Source organism: Phyllobates terribilis, unplaced genomic scaffold, assembly GCF_046119375.1.
Source record: "Phyllobates terribilis strain yellow unplaced genomic scaffold, ASM4611937v1 Scaffold_7__3_contigs__length_470593459, whole genome shotgun sequence".
NCBI classification, from domain to species: domain Eukaryota; kingdom Metazoa; phylum Chordata; class Amphibia; order Anura; family Dendrobatidae; genus Phyllobates; species Phyllobates terribilis.
The window spans coordinates 91,730,177-91,739,653 of record NW_027362767.1 but is presented as its reverse complement, the minus strand read 5'-3'; the positions used below and the strand labels follow the sequence as shown (position 1 = coordinate 91,739,653).

The 9,477-nt window shown below is 48.2% G+C and overlaps 1 pseudogene; it reads right to left on the bottom strand.

The window, feature by feature from the left end:
- Positions 1–4,641: 4,641 nt before the first annotated feature.
- Positions 4,642–8,706, bottom strand: LOC141155363 (uncharacterized; annotated as a pseudogene).
- Between the last annotated feature and the right edge of the window lie 771 nt (positions 8,707–9,477).

Genomic DNA, 9,477 nt, shown 5'->3' with positions numbered 1-9,477 from the left:
GTGCGTAATTTCGCCTGGAACTCAGCTAAGAGAAAAAAAATTTATTTATTTATTTTAATGCATATATTCGCTGGAAAACTTCTCAGAGAGCGAAGGCCGTGGGGCTCAACGGGAACCATGGCCTGAGCATGCTGTTATGCACACGCCCGGGCTAAGCGGCGTGTGCGTGTGATTGGTAGTGATTCCACTGGACCATGAACTGGAGAGTGCCTGGAGGGGCGTAACTAAGTATCTGGCCGATCCGACCAAGATGGCACGACGGCATACGACGCCAGTGCACCAGGGAGAAACCGGGCAGAGGGACCAGGTGCTACTCCAGGTCAAACTCCGGACACGGGGGTTGACCCACACAGGGATTACTGGAACAGGCTGGTAGGCTGGCACACAGACTGGTGGGTATAGGCAGGCACGACTGGTATGCAGGCAGGCGGGTAAGCAGGCAGGGGGGTACAGGCAAGCACAGCTAGAGTGCAGACAGGGAGGCACTAGCAGGTAGGAACACAGGCGGGATAGGACCCAGTACACACTGGGACTCAGGAACATTACAGGCAGAGGGGTACAGGCAGGGCAGGACAGGACTGCCGGAGCAGCGGGCAGAAGCAGGGCAGGACAGAACTGCCGGAGCAGCGGGCAGAAGCAGGGCAGGACAGGACTGCCGGAGCAGCGGGCAGAAGCAGGGCAGGACAGGACTGCCGGAGCAGCGGGCAGAAGCAGGGCAGGAGCGGAGCAAGGCTGCCGGAGCAGAACGGACAGGACTCTGTTCACACGGAACAGACAGGAAGGGAAAGGCAGAGCCAGATACCCACAGGGTACTTGCAGTGAAGTAGCGAGGGGACCACAAACTCACAAACGGGAGTACAGAGACAACAAGCAGGAGTTAGGTACGAGTTCAGACTCTGCAGAAAAAGGAAGGGAACGGACATAGAGGCAAAACAGGTAAAGGATAGGAGAGAGTTCAGACTGGAACTGAGTGTACGGAGGAGACCGACACTGCAGCGGGATACAGGAGCGGGTCTGGGAATACTGCCCCCAGAGAGGCGGGACGAACAGGCAAGGAGCGTGTTCAGACAGGACAGACAAGATACAGGAGCGGGTCTAGGTAATCGGCCCCTAGAAGGCGGGAGGAACAGGCTAGGAGCGTGTTCAGACAGGACAGACAAGAGAACACAGAAAGGACTCAGTTCAGACACGGGAACTAATACCGAAAAGCAGGAGACATACAGGACTCAGTTCAGACACGGGAGCTGATACCGCAAAGCAGGAGACATACAGGACTCAGTTCAGACACGGGAGCTGATACCGCAAAGCAGGAGACATACAGGACTCAGTTCAGACACGGGAGCTGATACCGCAAAGCAGGAGACATACAGGACTCAGTTCAGACACGGGAACTGATACAAAAAGCAGGAGACAAGAGACGGGACCTGGCACCTTCAGAGTGCAAGCACACACTGAAGGAAACACTATGCTCAGGCAGGGATAGAAGGGAGCTGCTGAGCTATATACCAAGTGACAGACAGCAATAGGCTGAGGACGCACAAGGGGTGTGACCCACAGCAGGTACAAAAGGCAGGAAGTGATCGGGCGCCGCCCTTAAGCAGCAGAAACAGACACAAACAGACAGCATGGAGGGAAGCCAGAGAGACATTCTGGACAGGAGATCAAGTGCGCTCTCTTGCACAGTGGGAGATGGACCACCATGCAAGGACGCCGCCAGGTATGTTACAATAAGTTTAGACTTATTCAGCATCTGTCTTATCCAAAAGGGCAGTCAGTAAACGATTGCTCCGGAGTTATGTTCAGTGGTTTACGCGCCATTTGATGACGCAGTAAAATGGGTCGTAGGTGTGGGCCGGGGGCTTTAATGGCTAAAATGGACATTGAATCTGTATTTAGATTGTTGCCAGTGCACTCGGATAGTATCAAGTTGTTTGGTTGTCATTGGCATGGAAAGTTTTATAAATCACAGCAAAAAAGAAGCTTCTATTGGTACTATTAAATCCAGAGACTCACAGATATTGTACCTTATTAATCCCATCTAAAATTTAACTTTTAATGTGTATCTTAAAATATTACTCTAATTATTAAAACAATAAACCACATTATCAGTGCACAATTCAAGGACGAAGGGGGATGTGCCTTACCGTGTTACGGCACTGCCTGACCCTACCTTGCCGCGGAGGTTGGCACCCTTTATCCTGCGCAATGGCGCCCCCGCTCACCGACGACTCGCCCTCCTCACCCTATATCACCCTAAAGTGACAAAAATTCCAAAGTTAGGGTCAAAAAAGTGCAAAGTGCAGAAATTGAGGTAAAGACGTAATTTACCAGTACCATATAGTAGATAAATATATCTGCAGCTCTAATCAGTCAAATTTAGCTGCAGATACAACAGTAAAAAAGAGAAAAGAACAAAAATCTATGTCTAGGGTCTGACAATGGTCTTATGTCCAATTCAATAGCATAGAATGTAAAATACACACTACTAACATGATTGTAAAATTCATGATTCTAGTTTATAGTGCATGTCATTTCATGTCCATTATCAATGATAGTCTTATAGGTAACTCAATAGCATAGAGTATTAGATATACAGTACAATACCGACATGATTATAAATGTCATGATTGTAGTAAACATAATATCATATTCAGTCCCATAGACTCAATCAAAAGCGTAGCCTAACCAACCCACATAAAACTCGACGCGTTTCTCCTTTAACAAGGTTCATCAGGAGTAGTTAATGAGGCAAAGTTATTTCGTATATCAAAAAGCTACTTATCTGGATCCTTTACTTGTTATGACACAGAACCAGAGAGACCCAGTCTCATGATAGGGAATTTAGGGGGTAATCCGAGGAGAGTCCCCCGCAATCCCTGTGTTACGATAATGGGAGCCTTTCTCACTGTCAGCCCTTCTTTTATAAGCCCCTTTTAGTACCGGCGTGCGTTCCACCAGTAATTGCGTTACTCACACAGCCGAAAATACAAGACCGGAACCAAGGTGCGCCCCTCTAACACCAGCGTGCGTTTTATATAGATTCGCTCAGCTTTCCACAAGTAACCGGAAGTAACATCATTCATATTGCTGGAGGCACATGACCGGAACTAAGGTGCGTTCCACCATATGCATTCCAGGCATAGTCCCTTCCTGTATCAGTCCGATGGCCGGAAGTACATGACCATGTGCGTTCCCCCATATGCATTCCAGATGCCACCACGAATTGTAGTATCCTAAGGCTTCCATGCATTTCCCAGTATATTCAGAAATCAGAGCGGGCCATATCTATATCTCTGGTGTCTAAATGCAATCTATGTCAGAATAATCACAATAATTTAATTCTCAATTTTTTATGAATAATAGAAGGGGGCCTTCTTTCTGTATAAAAGCATATTTGATATATTATACAAAGCATGCAGAATCACACATGGTGCATTGAAAAGTGCTACCATATATTAACAGATAAACCAGCCCATGATTAAGGCATCAGAAGCACATGACAGCGGGTATCTGCGAGTCATGGGGTTCAATATAACACCCATAGCTAACTGACCCCCCTTTCAAATAAACACACCACACATTATATGTTGGATTAAATTGGCCACAGCAGCCGTTTATTAACATATAAATACAAACATTATAAACTATATCCTAAAGGGGGTGGTCCTCGAAGCTCCAAACTATTTTAAACCAAGAAACCAATTGTGTCCTTTTGTCTCAGGCCAGATTGCGTATTACCTCTAGCCGCTAAGCACCAGCTCAGAGGCACCAGTTCAAACAGCTTGGCCAATGAAACATGCCCCAAACCACGGGTCCTCTGATCCATTCCCCATGGGATCAACAACCCGAGACCACTGAATACCATGTAGGGGGGTCCAGAACTTCCCGAGGTTCCCTCCCCCACTGATCCACCATTAACACCAACTTCGAGGATCCCCCCCATGCCATGAGCACAAATATTCTGACGCCTCAAATATTTGTGTCCCTCCACACTCTTAAACCTTTTTCTATGCCTTCTTGAATTGCCAGGCACCACATATCCGTACCAACCGCGTTCAAGTGTACCCCATCCCTCCTCCAGAACTCCCCTTCTCCCGACTCTAATTCCAAATGACATACAGCCAAGGCCCCATTTCTCACCATGAAACGCATCACCGCCCTATTTATTTTTACCCGGGCCCTATTGATTCCATCATTTGATCGGGCCCCTCGCCAGATTTTCCGTGGAACAATGTCTGACCAGATAACTAAAACCTTCGGAAACATTGCCCACAATCTTAGTATATCAAATTTGATATCTTTGATAAGTTCTCTACACAACCTCTTACACAGGTCATTACCACCTAAATGTAACACCAGCAAATCAGGGACCCAATCAAGCCTTACAAAGTGATGGAATTCCGCCAGGAGTTGACGCCAAACCATTCCCCGCTTTCCAATCCACCGAAGAATAGCTTCATCCACCGAAAATCCCAACTGACGGCCGGCCGGCCTCACCACTGCCCGCAGTGCAGCCCAGAAAACAAAAGCATGGCCCATTATCCATACGAGTCGGGGACCCACATCTGTAAAGTTAAACAAAATATGACTCTGAGAAACAGTAACATCATACCAGAACTGAAAACATGCTCTTCATTATACTCAAGCCGGGCGTATATAAGACCTAAACCGTATGGATTCCCAACGCCCAATTTTCTTAACCAACTCGTCACTCAACCCCCTCCTGGCTGCCTCAGTGGCTGCACCAATCCTGAAAGAGTGACCGCTAAAATCTTTTGGGGAGATGCCACCAGCTTTCAGACACTTCTTCAGCACGGCTATCAACTGAAAGCGAGACAAAAAGGAACCGTCCTCATGAACCAATAATGGTGAATTGAACCCCCACTACACCTAGCCCAAATTCACTCAAACAACGAACAGGACACATGTCAGACCCAGCGACTGCGAACAATACCACTTTACACCCTTTCCTGAATTGATCGGTCTTTGAAAAACGAATGAAAACCTCTACCCTATCTGAATATAAGTCCACGTCATCCTTCAAAAGACCCCCAATGACAAATCTTGATGGGCTAACCAACTCCACTAAACGTAACTCCCCAAAAAAGGCCAAAGAAAAAGCTAGCCGAAATAGTTTGACTTCCCATGGAGACTTACAAACCGACCCAAGCAGTTGTCCCAATGTTAACAATAATCCATATGATATGGGCCGCCTGCAGTCTCTCACCTTCCAGCCTTTTCGCCAACCTTTCAATGCCTGGCGGACCAAAGTTGCTTTTGTTCCGTCCGGAAGACCCCTTATTTTAAAACCAAAAGCCAAGCCAGCCATAAAATTATTAATTTTTGCACCGACCAATCTTCCTCCCAGCAATGACCAACCAATAATAATAAAAGGCTATCACTCTCCAAAGGATCTCGCATAGTAGCTTTCCATTCCTCCCACTGCTGCCAAGCAACCTCATATGATGACCAGGTCCTTGTAGATAATGATTGACCGATCAATTTCTTTACAGCTCGAAGGGAAGATTCCATAGTACTGGAGGGCATACCAAACCTGTCGACAATGCCTGAAGTGCCGGCAACTGGAACTGATCCCACTGCGAATGAGAAACAGCATTAACGGTTGAGATTAAAGGATCCAACCTAAACTCCACCACTATCCACATGTTCAAAGATAAGCTAATCAGCACCAGCCGTTGCAACACTTTTACTACCAGTGGCGATGCAGCCGACAGAGAATTGATAGCTAACACTACCCCTTGGTCCTTGCAAGAAAAGCAAATCTTTTTATTCTGAAAGTACTCACCCCATAGCGCCAGAGAGACCACGATGGGGAAAAGATTGATCAATGTATGATTATCCAACAAATTCCGATCACGCCATGACGCTGGCCATTTTTCCTCAAACCAACTACCACGAAAAAGGATAGCAAAACCTTGTTTCTTTGACACATCTATGCACAATCCCAATTCACTGGCATTCACGACTGGGGCAATCCAGACCGACTTGCCGTTATAAGACTCCAAAAATTGGGCCCAAATTCCCAAATCATCCCGTAACTCCTTGCGCAACCTAATGAAGTGATGAGGTGATTTAGCTCCAGCCATTGCTAATGATAAACGCCTACAGAATGCCCTGCCCATTGGCATAATACGACACGCAAAAATTCAATTTTCTGAGAAGTGACTGTAATTCACGCAAAGTAATTTTATGCACTTTTTTAACTCTGGATACCAGTTCCAACAGATCAACAACCTTTTCAGCGGGAAGCCTACACTCCATTTCAACTGTGTCGATTAAAATTCAGAGAAAACTCAAAGACGTCACCGGACCTACAGTCTTCTCGACAGCCAACGGCACTCCAAACTTCTTAGCCACACTCTCCATAGTGTGCAACAACACCGAACAATCGGGAGAATTAGCAGGACCCACATATAAGAAATAATCCAGATAGTGAATGCAGGAATTCAAACCGGAAACATCCTTAACAACCCATTCAAGGAATGTACTGAATGTTTCAAAGTATGCACAGGACAGCGAGCAACCCATCTGGAGACACCGGTCTACAAAAAAGCTACCATTCCAATAGCAACCCAATAAATGCATGCTCTCCGGGTGTACTGGTAACAGCCTAAAAGCCGCCTCTATGTCAGTTTTTGCCAATAATGCCCCCTTTCCAAAAAACCGAACCCAACCAACTGCCATGTCAAAGGAAGTATAACTCACTGAACACAAATAAGGGTCAATACCATCATTCACCGACGTGCCCTTTGGAAAAGAGAGATGATGAATTAGCCTATATTTACCCAATTCCTTTTTTGGGACAATTCCTAATGGAGACACACGTAAGTTTTTTAAGGGCTTGTAGGCAAAAGGCCCAGCCATTCTCCCTAAAGACACTTCCTTCCCTAATTTTTCCGCAACCACCTCAGGAAACTGTAACGCGGATTTTCAATTTTTTGCATGAAATTGATTCTTGCTATCAATGAACGGTATCCTAAAACCAACATCAAAACCCTCTTCTAATAGCGAGGCCGCTGCCCTGTCTACTTAGAAATAGCTGCATCTCTGCCAGACGCACCGGCGTCACCCCTTTTCTCATTGCCTTCACTGCTTCTGATTTTCCCCCTCTGAAACATCTGGATGCGCTATGGCTGCCACCGCATGAGGAGCAGTCGTGTTTAAATTTACACTTATTTCCGAACTTACAGGATCATTCATTGAAAAGGAAACATAATCCTCTTTGAACAGCTGACGAGTGTCCCGACTGTCCGAGACCGCCGCCGCTCCCGAGAAAGGGCTGATTAGTATGAACACTCCTGCTCGGTGCTGTTACCTTCAGCCATAGGGCAATATCCTTATGGTCCCAACGGATACTAGGACGCACCGCTTTCCTCTGACGAAATTGTTCGTCATAGCGTAACCAGCCCTGTCCCCCATACACCCTATAAGCTTCCCCGATTGCATCTAAGTAACAGAAAAGCCCTGAACAATTTTCAGGAGCTTTCTCACCTATCACATTGGCTAATATCGCAAACGCCTGCAACCAGTTCGTAAAGGTTTGTGGTATCAGGCGGTACTTTCGTTTTTCTTTATCCTCTTTCTTAGAATCATCCTTTCTAGCCCTATCTAGATTGAAGCGTTCCAATGGAAGTAAAGAGAATATGTCTACGTATTCCCCTTTCCATATCTTCTCCCTGACTTCAGGCTTCAAATGAGCCCCCAGAGGCCCCTCGAAGCAAACATAAACTTCCCCTTTTGCCATATCATCTAATCTTCCATTATCATCTTTATCTTTTTCACCCTCACTTCCCCCAATTTGTGTAGGTCCTGAAATGCCCGTGTTAGCTTCGCCTGATGACAAATTAGCTCCCCCTGCGCCCGTTGTATTGGAGCCCCTCAAAAGCTCCATGTTGGAGCTACCTAACCCACTCTGTCCCAGCTGAGGTGATTGAAAATTACCCAGCCATGCAGAAGTAGGTGATACTATGCCCTGTGACACATTCGTCCCCGTCCCCAGTAAAACAGCTAAATCCCTTAAACCCTGAATAAGTATACTAATGCTCCCGCTAACCCCCCCAGGGACGTCCTGACTATTAAATGCTAAAGATGGTAACGGGAGCCTGAAAGGAAAAGTTTGCGATGACTCACCTGGCTGCCTAGGTGCTGTGAACCCAGCAGCCGCTAATCCTGAATCCTGGAGTCGACATCCATCATCCGATCCTTGTAGGCCCCGGTGTGGCGTGGGAGGGAGACTTGAGGGGCCAGCGGCTTGCTGCCCCGCTACTGACTCTGATCCTGACCCAACATTCGTCGTTGCATAAGGCGACCAATGGCTGCAGCCAGCCTGGCTACAGCCGTGACCAGCTGTCATAGCAGATAAGGGGGCTGGGCCAGCACTGTGCTGCCCGTATCTTTGAGTCACCTCTGCGTGACTGTTGTTGCCTGACCTCGCATCTACAGAGCCAGCCGCCCGCTGCATGCCTGCAGCGTTATGATTGACGGCCGCTGAGACCGCACTGTGGGCTGAGCTAGCAATGTGGGCGGAGCCGGCCGGAACCTGACCACCTGTTGTTAAATCGTCCTCGCCTGCCGGAAGATGGGCAGAGCGATCATCACCGCTCTCGCGCTGAGAGGCCCCCGGGTTAGGCCCCCGTCCTCGCGACGTCCTTGCTGCGCTGCGCCGAGCAGCCCCCGCAGCTGCATGTGGCCTGCCGTACCTGGTCCTGATGACTCGCCACCTCGTGTTGTAGAGGAGGAGGCCGGCTCCTCCTCCTGACGCAGGTCCCGGCGTGTCGCTGGATTCCTCCCAGAGCGGGAAGTACGGGCCGCGGCAGTACGGGCCGCGGCAGTGCGAGCCCTACTCCCGACTGGAGGGTCCCGAGAGGGGCTCCTGATACGTCGCCGGACCCTGGGGGTTTCTTCAGGGCTAAGGCTCAGGAGCTGGTGTAGCGGTACCGGCTCCTGTACCCCCAAGCAGGCATTGAACTGAAGCCTGCAACCAATCTGCCCCATTCAGGCCGGCAGTGTCCCGCAGCTGCTGCAGTATCCCTTCAATGGCTTCCATAATAAACAAGATGTTGCTTAAGGGATGATGGCAACCTGAAATGGCTGCCAAATCCAAAATGGCCGTCCCTATATACCCCACTCCTCCCCCACACATGCCCCTACCCCCAAAAATACCCTCCCCTACAATATACACCTGTCAAATTAAAGATAAGCACCTACCCGAGCCCTAGTCACCCCTACCTAAGCAAGCCCTTCCCCCTGTATCCCGCATTAACCCTGTCATGCCTGCCTCCCTCTAAAGCCTGCAGCCGAGTACGACCTCTCTTCACCCATTAGGGACAATGATGTGGAGCAGATTTTACGGTCATGTTTTAGTCATGTCTTACACATAGCGGCATTCAAATATAACAACCAAAATTCATCTGTTTGTTCAGCCCATTTGGTGGAAAAGACTTGAACCTGTAGATC